The sequence below is a fragment of the Schistocerca nitens genome, chromosome 1 (assembly GCF_023898315.1).
Source record: "Schistocerca nitens isolate TAMUIC-IGC-003100 chromosome 1, iqSchNite1.1, whole genome shotgun sequence".
Taxonomy (NCBI): Eukaryota; Metazoa; Arthropoda; class Insecta; order Orthoptera; family Acrididae; genus Schistocerca; species Schistocerca nitens.
Window position 1 is genome coordinate 1,185,691,263 of NC_064614.1, and position 16,773 is coordinate 1,185,708,035.

Genomic DNA, 16,773 nt, shown 5'->3' on the forward strand with positions numbered 1-16,773 from the left:
AGGGTTGATTCCAGGCGGCGACTGGCGCATCGAAAATAATACTGAACAGTACATAACGGTTCATGTTGCCGAATCTCTGTTCGGAACCTTTTCCTCGTTTGCTATTTTTACGTTACTTAGGCTGCATATAAACAGAAATAATGTACAGTATATTACATGTATTAATATTTTCGGAAAAGGCACGAAAAGGGAACGCAAAGGAAAATTTATGCCAATAAAAGAATTTCAAGGAAAGGATTGTAATTCAAGGTACAGGACGTCATTACATGTTGTTTGCTGCCAAACTGTCTGACAAGGCAGAATCTTTTACGAATGTAAGCTAAGATTGTTTCTACATAAGAACTTTAAAACAGCCATCTGATTGTAAAAATCTCGTCATATTAGCCTGTGAAAAATGACGAGAAAATCATTCCACAATGAGATTTTCACTCTGCATCGGAGTGTGCGCTGACATAAAACTTCCTGGCAGATTAAAACTGTGTGCTCGACCGAGACTCCGCTGCAGAGTGAAAAATCTCATTCTGGAAACATCCCCCAGGCTGTGCCTAAGTAGGGAGGTGAGTAGAATAGTTCGAGACAGTCGCTTGCTAACCGGCCTACGAATAACACCATGTTATATAGCTCCGTAAAAATACTCTGAATAATGAAGAAATAGTGATTGAATTGCGGTTCGAATACCTCGTGACTGCAGAGACTGGAGTTGCGAATAATTTAATGGAAGTTTGGTGTTTCTGAATTAAATAGTTTGAGAGTTATGAGTGTGTGAACTTTCTGGTCATAGGAACAATTCCGTGTGGCATGTTTCGTGCTGTGTACGGAATACTTTGGCGATCACTTCTTTCGAAGAAGACCACTGAAACGACAGAATGTTTAACTCGCGAATAGTTGTGGGTAGATACCTGGTAGAACGTGAAAATTAGTCGAGTCGACCTTGAAAAAATTCTGGCTGCTTTCCGAGTGAAACTGTGTTGTACAGACAGTGAACTTAGAATGATACAGCATCACCATATTAAATACAGACTTGATAGCCATTTCATGTGTTTCCATATGAGTAAATAGGCAGATTCAATCTAATTTTAAATGCTTTCTGCATGTAGACTGCATACTCCGAACGCCCGATTTTTTAAAATATGAACATTCAGGAATTGACTTTCATGTCGAGTTACATGGCATCTGTGTGGTAGGTATTATGTAGTGGTTTCATCAACTCTTCTTTACACTGCCTAGCACGTAGCTGCTACTATAGAGTGAAGGGACGTCGGGAAGAAGCATATCGGGGTAGGTGGACTCGATAAGTGAGAGAGAGAACGCAGACGACCGACGCCGCCCCGCCGCAACCTGAAACGGACACTAAGTTTCCATAATCAACATTCGCAATAGTGTCGCAACCGGTTCCCCGGTTCCTTTGTAAGATGTTTTTATCTCTATTAACACACCTCCACCCCTGTATTATTTATTAACTGTGTGACGCCCTTTATAAGACATCTCACTATTAACGTTAAGAATTCGTTAGCAAAAGATACAGGCTGAAGTTTACGATCAGAAGTACATGCAGATGCATACATACTATGGCACAAACCGTAATTTACAGCACTGGCCATTAAAATTATTACACCAAGAAGAAATTCAGATGATAAACGGGTATTCATTGGACAAACATATAATACTAGAACTGACATGTGATTACATTTTCGCGCAATTTGGGTGCACAGATTCTGAGAAATCAGTACCCAGAAGAACTACCTCTGGCCGTAATAGCGGCCTTGCGTCAAACAGAACTTGGATGGCGTGTACAGGTACAGCTGCCCATGCAGCTTAAACAAGATACCACAGTTCATCAAGAGTAGTGACTGGCGTATTGTAACGAGCCAGTTGCTCGGCCACCATTGACCAGACGTCTTCAATTGGTAAGAGATTTGGAGAATGTGCTGGCCAGGGCAGCAGTCGAACAATTTCTGTATCCAGAAAGGCCCGTACAGGACCTGCAACATGCGGTCGTGCATTATCCTGCTGAAATGTAGGGTTTCCCAGGGATCGAATGAAGGGTGTAGCCACGGGTCGTAACACATCTGAAATGTAACGTCCACTGTTCAAAGTGCCATCAATGTGAACAAGAGGTGACCGAGACGTGTAACCAATGGCACCCCATATCATCACGTCGGGTGATACGCCAGTATGGCGATGACGAATGCACGCTTCCAATGTGCGTTCACCGAGATGCGACCATCATGATACTGTAAACAGAACCTGGATTCATCCGAAAAAATGACGTTTTGCCATTCGTGCACCCAGGTTCGTCGTTGAGTACACCATCGCAGGCCTTCCTGTGGTGCAGCGTCAAGGGTAACCGCAGCCGTCGTCTCCGAGCTGATAGTCCATGCTGCTGTAAACGTCGTCGAACTGTTCGTGCAGATGGTTGTTGTCTTGCAAACGTTCCCATCTGTTGACTCAGGGATAGAGACGTGGCTGCACGATCCGTTACAGCCATGCAGATAAGATGCCTGTCATCTCGACTGCTAGTGATACGACGCCGTTGGGATCCAGCACGGCGTTGCGTATTACCCTCCTGAACCCACCGGTTCCATATTCTACTAACAGTCATTGGATCTCGACCAACGCGACCAGCAATGTCGCGATACGATAAACCGCAATCGCGGTAGGCTACAATCCGACCTTTATCAAAGTCGGAAACGTGATGGTACGCATTTCTCCTCCTTTCACGAGGCATCACAACAACGTTTCACCAGGCAACGCCGGTCAACTGCTGTTTGTGTATGAGAAATCGGTTGGAAACTTTCCTCGTGTCAGCACGTTGTAGGTGTCGCCACCGGCGCCAACCTTGTGTGAATGCTCTTAAAAGCTAATCATTTCCATATCACAGCCACTTCTTCCTGTCGGTTAAATTTCGCGTCTGTAGCACGTCATCTTCATGGTGTAGCAATTTTAATGGCCAGTGGTGTAAATAAAGCCTTAAATAAACTCACGACACCGCAATGTATCAATGGACTACCTCTTGTGGCGGGATGCTACAATAAAGCGGCCCGGAAATTTCATTAGGTACCAGGATGCGCAAACAAACAAAAATTGTATTACGTAACTTTATTTTTCCGAAGTGACAATTTAAGCTTCATGACTAACCCGCATGCATGACTGACCCCATTTCATTCACAGGGCTGAGGATCGTATCCGGTCTAACTGGTAAGATTAACTTACATGTACTCTCGTCACTGCCCCACCTCAGAGATAGGTTCGCTACATAGGATTGCGTCACAACGCGCTCTCCTTCCTAGCAGTGGGTTCCGCGATGAGTCACGGCCATAGGATGCGGTCGGCGCGTCGCCCACGGCAGGGCAGGAGACCTTGTTCCACAAACCGGCGCGTAAAAGAAATGAGGCCCAGGTGGCTAAAAACAGCGCGCGGGAAGCTGGCTGCACACCGGGCCCACTTTCCGCTCTTGCGACAGCTGTGGGCGCTAAAATACCGCTACACATCGCCAGGGACCCATACAGTACGTAGCGAACAATATGCCCTGTGGCAGCGTGGCGGAGTCTTCGCATTCGGCAACGTGAAACGACCTCACATACATCGCTGGAAAAAAGGGTCTCATTACGTAATACGAACTCAGTTCTGTGCATAAAAGGTTACAAACACTGTACGATGCAAATACTTAGTGCTACAGTGTTGAATACCGATGTTTTGCGGCCATGTCTGCGACCACAATACTGTTACATTCTTGCAGAGAAGTAAACAGCAACGTACCTCCGTTAATGCTATATACATTGTGTTTCAAAAATGACCGGTATATTTGAAACGGCAATACAAACTAAACGAGCAGCGATAGAAATACACCGTTTGTTGCAATATGCTTGGGACAACAGTACATTTTCAGGCAGACAAACTTTCGAAATTACAGTAGTTACAATTGTCAACAACAGATGGCGCTGCGGTCTGGGAAACTCTATAGTACGATATTTTCCACATATCCACCATGCGTAGCAATAATATGGCGTAGTCTCTGAATGAAATTACCCGAAACCTTTGACAACGTGTCTGGCGGAATGGCTTCACATGCAGATGAGATGTACTGCTTCAGCTGTTCAATTGTATCTGGATTCTGGCGGTACACCTGGTCTTTCAAGTGTCCCCACAGAAAGAAGTCACAGGGGTTCATGTCTGGCGAATAGGGAGGCCAATCCACGCTGCCTCCTGTATGTTTCGGATAGCCCAAAGCAATCACACGATCATCGGAATATTCATTCAGCAAATTAAAGACGTCGGCCGTGCGATGTGGCCGGGCACCATCTTGCATAAACCACGAGGTGTTCGCAGTGTCGTCTAAGGCAGGTTGTACCGCCACAGATTCACGAAGAATGTCCAGATAGCGTGATGCAGTAATCGTGTCGGATCTGAAAAACGGGCCAATGATTCCTTTGGAAGACATGGCGGCCCAGACCAGTACTTTTTGAGGATGCAGGGACGATGGGACTGCAACATGGGGCTTTTCGGTTCCCCATATGCGCCAGTTCTGTTTATTGACGAAGCCGTCCAGGTAAAAATAAGCTTCGTCAGTAAACCAAATGCTGCCCACATGCATATCGCCGTCATCAATCCTGTGCACTATATCGTTAGCGAATGTCTCTCGTGCAGCAATGGTAGCGGCGCTGAGGGGTTGCCGCGTTTGAATTTTGTGTGGATAGAGGTGTAAACTCTGGCGCATGAGACGATACGTGGACGTTGGCGTCATTTGGACTGCAGCTGCAACACGGCGAACGGAAACCCGAGGCCGCTCTTGGATCACCTGCTGCACTAGCTGCGCGTTGCCCTCTGTGGTTGCCATACGCGGTCGCCCTACCTTTCCAGCACGTTCATCCGTCACGTTCCCAGTCCGTTAAAATTTTTCAAACAGATCCTTTATTGTATCGCTTTTCGGTCCTTTGGTTACATTAAACCTCCGTTGAAAACTTCGTCTTGTTGCAACAACACTGTGTTCTAGGCGGTGGAATTCCAACACCAGAAAAATCCTCTGTTCTAAGGAATAAACCATGTTGTCCACAGCACACTTGCACGTTGAGAACAGCACACGCTTACAGCAGAAAGACGACGTACAGAATGGCGCACCCACAGACTGCATTGTCTTCTATATCTTTCACATCACTTGCAGCGCCATCTGTTGTTGAAAATTGTAACTACTGTAATTTCGAAAGTTTGTCCGCCTGAAAATGTACTGCTGTCCCAAGCATATTGCAACAAACGGTGTATTTCTATCGCTGCTCGTTTAGTTTTTATTGCCGTTTCAAATATACCGGTCATTTTTGAAACACCCTGTATTTACACAAACAGCGCCATTATCGGGTTCAGACTAACATGTTCATATTGTGACGGCCGTTAACGTTTAGATTACATTTATTGTAGATCCAATTAGTTTCGGGAATACAGCCACATAAACTCGATTTCTTCTTCCTGTAATATTTTGGCCGTATATCTTCCGCCAGTCTTCAGAGTGAACCAACAGACTGCAACTACAGTACTCTTTCCGTCGTTTTAAACAACGAACAACATAAGCTCTACAGGCGACGATCGGCGGAAAAGAGGATGTGTATATTGGATCTGTGCCTACTCGGTCGATCCATGCTGGAATATCTGTATGTCCCTATTATCTGCTCTGCGTCGGTTTACATTATTAGTCCAAGACGAAAGAGATATCTCTGTTAATTACCGGTACTACGTAAAGTGACCGGAGTCGTTGCAGTGCTCTACCACATTTTAATTAATTGGGCTTGAACAGTTGGGTGTACCTGCGGTGTTTCATATTGATATCTCAGCTTGAACTGACTGCCTAGCTCCTCATTCCAAATGGTTCAAATGGCTCTGAGCACTATGGGACTCAACTGCTGTGGTCATAAGTCCCCTAGAACTTAGAACTACTTAAACCTAACTAACCTAAGGACATCACACACATCCATGCCCGAGGCAGGATTCGAACCTGCGACCGTAGTGGTCGTGCGGTTCCAGACTGTAGCGCCTTTAACCGCTCGGCCACTCCGGCCGGCTCCTCATTCCATTTACGCATACACTTCGCCGCTGATCATCGACTCTGCAACTGTGTTTCTGTGGTTCAAAACAGCGGAACGACTAATGTAGCTTCAGTCCATTAGTCCAATCTGAATATATGCGTAAGGCATACGGGAAAAATATTAGAAAAACAAAAAATAACTGAAACTGTACCTAATAACAAATGTAAACAGTTTTGGGTTTCTCTCGTAGAAATTCCTGCGTCATTATCTTGCACCGTAGAACGCATATATTCACAAAACAATTTTTTTTTTGAATCATCAGTCTTATGACAGTTTTGATGCAGCCCGCCACGAATTCCTCTCCCGTGTCGACCTCTTCATCTCACAAGGGAACCTCCCCATCGCACCCCCCACAGATTTAGTTATAAGTTGGCACAGTGGATAGGCCTTGAAAAACTGAACACAGGTCAATCGAGAAAGCAGGAAGAAGTTGTGTGGAACTATGAAAAAAAAAGCAAAATATACAAACTGAGTAGTCCATGCGCAAGATATGCAATATCAAGAACAATTATAGCTCAGGAGTGCCGTGGTCTCGTGGTTAGCGTCAGCACCTTCGGAACGAGAGGTCCTTGGTTCAAGCCTTCCCTCAAGTGTAAATTTTAATTTCTTTATTTTCGCAAAGTTATGATCTGTCTGTTCGTTCATTGACGTCTCTGTTCACTGTAATAAGTTTAGCGTTTGTGTTTTGCGACCACACCGCAAAACCGTGCGATTAGTAGACGAAAGGACGTGCCTCTCCAATGGGAACGGAAAACATTTGATCACAAGGTCATAAATCAACCGATTCCTCCACAGGAAAACACGTCTGATATATTCTATACGACACTGGTGACGGCATGTGCTTCACATGACAGGAATATGTTGTCGACCCACCTAACTTGTACACTTGGCGAATGGCTAAAATGATTCTCCTTGCCCGATTTAGGTTTTCTTGTGGATGTGATAATCACTCCCAAAAGAGTGATGAAAACATAAGAGTTTGTCACATAAACTGCAACAAATGAATGCAACAGTTTCACAGTCGTATAGTTTTCCCTGTGCTCTGTCAAAACATATGTTTTTAACGTTTTCAAATTTTTCCGTGTGTAGACCGTCAAATCCTGCATATGTCCAAGCAAATCTGAACATGTCCTGGAATTTTGGAGAGCGAAGTTAATTATGTGTGAGTGCCTGAACTTTGATAATTGTCTGAAAACAAAAAATTAAACTTCTCACCCGAGGGTAGACTTGAACCAAGGACCTCTCGTTCCGCACGTGCTCACGCTAACCACGGGACCACGGCGCTCCTGAGCTATATTTGTCCTTGATGTTGCTTATCTTGCACATGGACTACAGTTTGTATATTTTGCTTTTTTTTTCATAGTTCCACACAACTTCTTCCTGCTTTCTCGATTGACCTGTGTTCAGTTTTTCAAGGCCTATCCACTGTGCCAACGTATAACTAAATCTGAGGGGGGTGCGATGGGGAGGTTCCCTTGTCAGAACAGCACCTGGAACCTACGTCCTCAATTATTTGCTGGACGTATTCAAATCTCCCTCTGAAGTTTTTTTCACCTACAGTTCCCTCTAGTACCATCGAAGACGTTCCCTGATGTCTTAACAGAAGTGTCATCCTGTCCCATTTTGTCAGTGTTTTCCTCTCCGATTCTGAGCAGAGCCTCCTCATTCCTTACCTTATCAGTCCACCTAACTTTCAATATTCATCTGCAGCACCACATCTCAAATCCTTCGATCCAGTTTTCCACAGTCCATGTTCCACTACCATACAATGCTGTACTCCAAACGTCGACTCTCAGAAATTTCTTCCTCAAGTTAAGGTCGATGTTTGATTTGTCGGTCCTAGACTGCTTTTGATGTCCTCCTTGCTCCGTCCGTCATTGGTCATTTTGCTGCCTGGGTTGTAGAACCCCTTTTTTCATCTACTTCGTCACCATCAATCCTGATGTTAAATATCTCGCTGTTCTCATTTCTGCCACTTCTCATTGGTTTCGTCATTCTTCGATTTACCGTCAGACAGTATTCTCTGCTCATTAGACTGTTCATTCCATTGAGCAGATTATGTAATTCTTCTTCACTTTCACGAAGCATAGAACTTCCATCATCGAATCGTATCATTGATATCGTTTTCACCTTTCCACTCCTGAACCTTTCTTTTATTTTCAACATCGCCCGCATCTCGTGGTCGTGCGGTAGCGTTCTCGTTTCCCACGCCCGGGTTCCCGGGTTCGATTCCCGGCGGGGTCAGGGATTTTCTCTGCCTCGTGATGGCTGGGTGTTGTGTGATGTCCTTAGGTTAGTTAGGTTTAAGTAGTTCTAAGTTCTAGGGGACTGATGACCATAGCTGTTAAGTCCCATAGTGCTCAGAGCCATTTGAACCATTTTCATCATTGCTTCTTCGATGAACAGATTGAACAGTAGAGGCGAAGGACTACATCCCTGTATTACAGCCTTTTTAATCCGAGCGCTTCGTTCTTGGTCGTCCACTCTTATTGTTTCCTCTTGGCTCTTGTTCATATTGTATATTACGCGTCTCTCCCTATAGCTCACCCCTGTTTTTCTCAGAATTTCGAACATCTTGCACCATTTTACTTTATCGAGGGCTTTTTTTTCAGTCCGACAAATGCTATGAATTTGTCTTTCCTTTAGTCTTGCTTCCAATACCAACCGCAGCTTCAAAACTGTCAGAATTGCCATTCTCCTGCCTTTACCTTTCCTAAAGCCAGACTGATCGTCATCTGATCATCCTCAATTTTATTTTCCATTCTTCTATGTATTACTCTCGCTAGAAACTTGGATGGATAATTCTTGCACTTGTCAGTTCACAAAATAGTTAGAGAAATATAAACCACCTTTTCGCTATGTGAATATGCACATAGTGTGGACTATCACACCACGAGTTGGTACCACCCCACCGCTCGAATTTTGAGTAAAAACATTAGCAGTGACGGCCGAAGATTTCCAGCATAAGAACTCCCCCTCATTCAGTCAACTGCCTTGAAAAAAGTACGGAATAGCATAAAGAGGTTCAGCATATCTCTTGTCCCTGGGGTTGGAAACTGCTTCTCGTATGCGGAAGAATCAGCAATGATCAACAATATCAGGATGCACAAGGCAATGGAAATCACAACATTAAAGGTGCATACTATGGCCTGTAACTGGAAAGGTGTAATGATGATAGCTCCACTGGCAGAAGATTCCAGACTAGTCGCCCTTTTCGGACCTCAAGAAGGGGACTGCCAAGGGGGAGGTGACCATGAGGAAAAATATTGAGTAACGAACGAAATAATAACTTTCTACAAGCCGGGACGTGGAACGTTAGAAGTCTCAATGTGATAAGGAAGCTAGAAAATCCAAATACAGACACAGTGGAGTCAGTAGGTGAAATCGAAAGAAGAGAAGGATTTCTGGTCATATGAGTATAGTGTCATATCCACAGCAGCAAAAATGTATAATGGGAGTAGGATTCGTTTGAACAGCAAGGTAGGGTAGATAGCGAGTTACTGAGAGCAGTTCAGTAATAGGATTTTTCTCGTCAGAATCGAAAGAAAGCCGACACCCACAAGAGTAGCTCAGGTGTACATGCCGACGTCGCAAACTGTAGATGAAAAAAGAGAGAGAGAGAGAAAGTATATGACTATACTGAGCAGGTAAAAGTATGTGAACGTGGAAGTAAAACTAATAGAGACGACTAGAGGAAGTAGTAGAAGAAACAGTAACGGCAGAATATGGGCTCGGTAGTAGGAATGAAAGAGGAAAAACTCTAATTTAGCCCTGTAGTAAAATTCGACGAGCAACAGTGAATACTGGGTTGAAGAATCAGACGAGGGGGAGGTATACTTGGAATAGGCCGGGAGATACAGCTTGGTCAGGCAACGATTCCTGAATCAGATACTGAATTGCAAGGCCATACCCAGGAGTATATATATAGTCAGATCACAGTTTAGTAGTGATGAAAGTAGGCTGAAGTTTAAGGGACTAGTTAAGAAGCATCAGTGTGCAAAGAAGTTGGATACGGAAGTACTAAGGAACGACGAGATACGCTTTAAGTTCTCTGAGGCTATATACACTGCCATAGGGATTAGATCAGTAGGCAGTTCAGTTGAAGAAGAATGGGCATCTCTGAAAAGGGCAATCGCGGAATGTGGGGAGAGATATATCGGTACAAAGAAAGTAACTACGAAGACACAGTGGGTAACTGAAGAAATACTTCAGTTAATCTGTGAGAGGAGGAAGTACAAAAATGTTCAGGGGAATTCAGGAATACCGAATTACAAGCCACTTAGGACTGATATATAAAGCAAGTGCAGGGAATCTAAAGCGAAATGGCTGCAAGAAAAATGTACAGAAGTCAAAAGAGAAATGATTTTCAGAAGGACTGACTCAGCATATAGAAAAATGAAATCAACCTTTGGTGAAATTAAAAACAAGTGTGATAATGTTCCGAGTGCAATAGGAATTCCACTGCTAAATACAGAGGATTGATCGGATAGGTGATGAGAGGACATTGGAGGTCTCCGTGAGGGAAAGACTCGTCTGATGACGAGACAGAAGAAGAAAACGGAATCGATAGGAAAGAGCTAAGAGATCCCGTACTAGAACCAGAATTTAAAAGATCTTTGGAAGACTCAGGATCGGATAAGGTAGAAGGAATGGATAACATTCCATCAGAATTTCTAAAATCATTTGGGGATGTGGCAACAAAACCACTGCTCACATTTGTGTGTAGAATGTTTGAGTCTGTAGATATACCATCTGACTTTCGGAAAAATATCCACCACACAAGTCCCAAGATTGCAAGAGCTGAGAAGTGCGGGAATTATCGCAAAAGCAGCTTCATAGCTAATGCATCCAAGTTGATGAGAAGAATAATATACGGAGGAATTGAAAAGAAAACTGAGGGTTTATTAGATAACGATCAGTTAGGCTCTCGGAAGAGTAAAGGCACCAGAGAGTTAGTCCCGACGTCGTGGTTGATTATGGAAAGAAGACTAAAGAAAAATCATGACACGATTACAGGATTTTTCGAGCTAGAAAATGCGTTAGACAATGCAAAATGCTGTAAAATGTTAGAAATTCGAAGAAACAAAGGGGGTAAACAATATAGACAGACGGATAATATACAATTTGTACAAGAGGCCGATGGAACGAAAAGAGTAGAATATCAAGATTATAAAGGAAGTAAAACAGGGACCTAGACTTTTATCCCTACTGTTCAATCTAGACTTCGAAGAAGCAGTCACGGAAATAAAAGTAAGGTTCAAGATTGGAATTGAAATTCAAGGTGAAAGGATACCAATGAATCGATTTGCTGATGACATTGCTATCTTGAGTGAAAGTGAAGAAGAATTACATAATCTGCTGAGCAGAATGAACAGTCTAATTAGTACCCAATATGGACTGAATATAAATCGGAGAAAGACGAAAGTAATGAGAAGTAGCACAAATGAGAGTAGCGAGAAACTTATCAGGTTTGATGATCATGAAATAGATGAAATTAAGGAATTCTGCTACCAAGCCAGCAAAATAACCCATGAAGAAAGGAGCAAGTAGGACATAAAAAGCAGGCTAACACTAGCAAAGAGGGCATTCCAGCACAAGTGGAAACTACTAGTAGCAAACATATTCATTACATTGAGGAATAAATTGCTGAGAACGTAAGTTTGGAGCACAGCATTTTATGGTAGTGAAACATGGACTGTGGGTAAACCGGAACAGAAGAGAATCGAAGCATTTGAGATGTGGTGCTACAAACGAACGTTGAAAATTAGGTCGACTGTTAAGGTAAGGAATGAGGAGCTTTCCCAGAGAATCGGCTAGGAAAGTAATATGTGGAATCACTGATAAGAAGTGACAGGATTGTAGGACTTCCGCTAAGACATCAGGTAATAACTTCTATGCTACTTGACGGAAGTGTAGAGTGTGAAAGCCATAGAATACATCCAGTAAATAACTGAGGACGTAGGTTGCAAATGCTGCTCTGAGATAAAGTGGTTGGTATGGATGTGGAATTCGTGGCTGGTAATAGATCCAGACTCTCCCATGAGGCACCGCCTTATCGTAGCACTGTCCGTGTGGGCGGGAGAGTTTGTGTGCTCCAAGGAAGCTGAGAGCTATATCGGCGGTAGCGTAGCTACTGACAGGTCCAACCTAGCCGGGCAGGTCTCAGCAGAGGAGCCAGGCAAAGTGTGCCTCACAACGACCCGTCTTATATCCTATATCCTATATCTACTATTCCCTAGCCTCTCCTCAGTTACCATTCCTTCTCTTTCTCTAATTACCTTAACACACCACTGCCTTGTGGTTGGTCTCGGGAGGGATGAAGGCTAAGGGAGAAAACCCTGAAAGAAAATCTGGAGTGGGGCCCCAAAGGCGGTTGGAAGGCGCACTACGTCCCCTTTCGGCAGCTCCTGCAACCGAAGTGATACCAGACGTATTGGCTTGCCTTTCCTCTGGATATTATCATTTAGGTCGAGAGGGAGACCGTGATGATTGGGCAACTCACGAGTCTTCATATTTATTGCTCAGGCTTGTAGCATCCTGGAGAGGACACTTCAGCGATGTCCAAGGATTTCGGCACAACACGTGAAGAGGCAGTTACCGGTTATAAGCTCTGTCTGATTGGCGTAAGACTCTAGTGCAAGGGGCCACTTCCGACGGTGGGAGAGATCATTGCATCTCATTGGACAGCTACCGCCCGCCTCAAGCTGGGCAGCCCCCAGCCAATCAGGTGCTGTCCCGCCACTATCCGCCTGCTTCACGGGGTGTGTGAAGCTTAGAAGTAATCTTCGACAAGCGGGTTGATATAGTACACTTACCAACAACAAAAATGAAATAATAAAGAAATCACTATTTCGTATTGCCACCTGGAATGTTAGGACAATGTGTCCAAGGTACATTGACGATGCCCAAGAGGTTGATTTCATCCGTAAGACTGCCGTAATTGACAGAGAGCTCCATCGTTTGAATGTAGACATTGCGGGACTGCAGGAGACGCGGCTTCCAGAGCGGGCTCTATCAGGGAGGATAATTACACATTCTTCTGGCAGGGGAAGTCTCAAGACGAGCCAAGACTTCATGGCGTAGAATTTGCTGTTAAAAACGCCCTCCTGGACTGTACTGTGCCACCATCCGGTGGAACAGAGCGAATTATTGATTTGAAAATATGCTCCTCAAGTGGCACTGTCAACATCCTAAATGTGTACGCTCCTACCTTATCATCCAGCATGGAAGAGAAGGATCTGTTTTATGACTTACTCAGTGACAGAATAGCCAAGGTACTACCATCGAGACACTGTATATTCTAGGGGACTTTAATGCTAGAGTTGGATCAGATAACGACATATGGCCGAATTGCCTGGGACATCATGGGGTGGGAAAAATGAATGAAAATGGCCAGAGACTGCTTGAAGTTTGCTGCTTTTATGGACTCTGTATCACAAACACATATTTCCAGCTTAAGGATCAGCACAAGGTGTCTTGGAGACACCCGCGCTCTCATCACTGGCATCAACTTGACTTAGTCATAGGTAGGCGTACTGGTCTCAAAAATGTGCTACTGACACTAAGTTATCGTAGTGCTGATTGCAACACAGTCCACGCCCTAGTGGCGTGCACATTGAGGCTCACTCCTAAGAAATGTCACCACGCTAAACCGAGAGGTCATCCCCGTATCAACACAGATCATGTTCATGACACACAAAGAAAGCAGGATTTTGCCAGTAATTTTGAAAGTGCTTTCCCAGGAAACGTGCAAGCAGAAAGGAATGTTGATAAGAAATGGGCAAAACTCTCGGGTGCAATCTACAACTCAGCAGTATTGGCCTATGGAATAAAAGGAAAAAGAAATAAGGACTGGTACGAGCAAAATTTGGAAGAAATGGAACCAGTCACTGAGGCTAAACGGAAAGCCCTGCTTGCTTACAAAAGAAACCCAAATGAAAGAACTCGAGATGACCTACGGAAAGCAAAGAACAGGGCACAGCAAACATCCAGGAGATGCGCAAATAACTACTGGCTGAATTTATGTGTAGGTATACAGAAAGCGGCCGACTCTGGGAATGCTAAGGCAATGTACGATGGTATTAAGAAAGCAATTGGACCAACTGTCAGAAAAACAGCTCCTCTGAAGTCCAAGACGGGTGAAGTCATTACTGATGAAGGCAAACAAATGGAACGCTGGGTTGAACACTACCTCGAGTTGTATGCAGTCGAGAATGAAGTTAGCAAGGATGCATGTGACGCCATCAAACAAATGCCAGTTATGGAAGAACTAGATGCAATGCCTACTATGGAAGAACTTAGTAGAGAAATAGATTCTCTTGCTAATGGAAAGGCCCCAGGTGAAGATGGGATCCCTGCAGAGGTTATTAAGTACAACAAGTCTGTTATTGTCAAACATTTATATTCACTTATCACAACCAGCTGGGAGGAAGGTTATGTCCCGATGAGTATGCGGAATTCGAGGATAGTTACTCTATATAAACAGAAATGGAACAGAAGTGACTGTAACAATTACCGAGGCATTTCATTACTAAGTGTAGCCGGAAAAGCTTATGCAAGAGTCATCCTAATGCGATTACAGAGCTTAGCTTCCAGAATCTACCCAGAATCTCAGTGTGGCTTCAGGCCCGGCCGATCAACCGTAGATATGATCTTCTCCTTAAGACAGCTACAAGAGAAATGTCGTGAGCAGCAGAGGCCACTTTATATTGCTTTCATTGACCTTGTTAAAGCGTTTGATTTAGTGAGCAGAAATGGGCTTCTCAAACTGTTGCAGAAGATTGGATGGCCACCTAAACTACTGCAGATGTCTCTTTCCATGAGAAAACACAAGCAACAATTTCCTTCAACGGTAAAACATCAGAAGCATCCCCTGTTAATAGCGGTGTGAAACAGGGGTGTGTGTTAGCTCCTACATTGTTTGGGATTTTCTTTTCCCTTCTGCTCAGATTTGCCTTTGGAGACTGTGAGGTGGGAGTGTATCTACATACGAGGTCTGATGGAAATCTTTTCAACATTGCTCGCCTCAAGGCCAAGACCAAAGTAAATACAGTCGTTATCCGTGAGTTGTTATATGCGGACGATGCAGCTCTAGTAGCGAACACAGAAGATGAGCTGCAGTATATAATCAACAAATTATCAAATGCCTGTGAAAAGTTTGGTCTACTCATCAGCCTTCAAAAGACTAAGATCATGGCGCAGAGCACTACCAACCTTCCATCCATTAGCATTGATGGCAATCCTTTCCAGATAGTTGATGACTTTACCTACTTGGGATCCACAATATGTAGCAACTTGTCCATGGACACTGAACTTACTAACAGAATCGCAAAGGCATCATCTGTCATGGCTAGACTGAAAAACAGAGTATGGAACAACGGACTGCTTACCACAAAAACTAAATTAAAAGTCTACAACGCTTGTGTTATAAGCACCCTTCTCTATAGCTGTGAGACATGGACAACTCTTTCTAGGCATGAATCTCGACTCAACAGCTTCCATCTCCGCTGTCTCCTGAAGATCCTTCAGATCTCTTGGAGAGATAGAGTACCCAACACCGAAGTCTTTCATCGTGCAAACACAACCAGCATCTTTGCACTCCTGAGTCATCAACGTCTAAGATGGTTGGGACATGTCAGGCGCATGGATCCTGAGCGGATACCGAAACAGCTGCTGTACGGCGAACTTCAGGAAGGTGTGAGGCCAGTGGGACGACCGCATCTTCGTTTCAAGGATGTCTGCAAGAGAGACCTGACCAAGACCAGAATCAATCCAAGCCGCTGGGAAAGCATTGCAGATGACCGTGTCAAGTGGCGAGTAACTGTGTGCAACGGCGTCAAGCTCTCAGAGGCCAGTGGGACGACCGCATCTTCGTTTCAAGGATGTCTGCAAGAGAGACCTGACCAAGACCAGAATCAATCCAAGCCGCTGGGAAAGCATTGCAGATGACCGTGTCAAGTGGCGAGTAACTGTGTGCAACGGCGTCAAGCTCTCAGAGGACGAACGCTCACAGGAACAAATTAGCAAGAGGACAAAGCGAAGAGACAGAGCGGCTTCTGTTCGAAGTCCCTCAAATTTCACATGTCCAAACTGCAGTAGGGACTGCCACTCTCGAGTGGGACTTTTTAGCCACAGCAGACGCTGCAGACTCTGAACCAAGCATGCTACACCATCATCCCTCAAGGATGGACGGATGCCATTATCAATAGATCCAGTCAGAAGACTGATGACTCAAAAAAAGTTCCAGATAAATTGCTGCTAAGGATTTTCCCTTTGAGAGATAATATGATAATGTAATTTATGTCACAGCATCAAATTTACTATCTTTGAATACTTCACTACACCTAATTGCAATGAATAAACTTTTATTATTAAAATAAACAAACATCAAAACAAGTTTACTAGAAACAATTACTGAATTATATGTTTCGTAAATATTGTATATTTCTAAACAGAAACAGTAATTAATGAGGAACGGTTGCACTTAAATAAATACTACTACTGTGGATATTATATAAAAATGTGATAGTTAGTTGAAAAATTAAATTCATTTAAATATTGTATTAATGTATGAATAAGCAGGCTGTTATATTTTAGAGTAGTATTTCTTGCAGGGTTTGCATCTACTTGTTGTTGTTATCAAATGAAGTAGTGGTAATTTATGTTTTCAACTGGATAGCAGGCCAATGAAATTTTAATG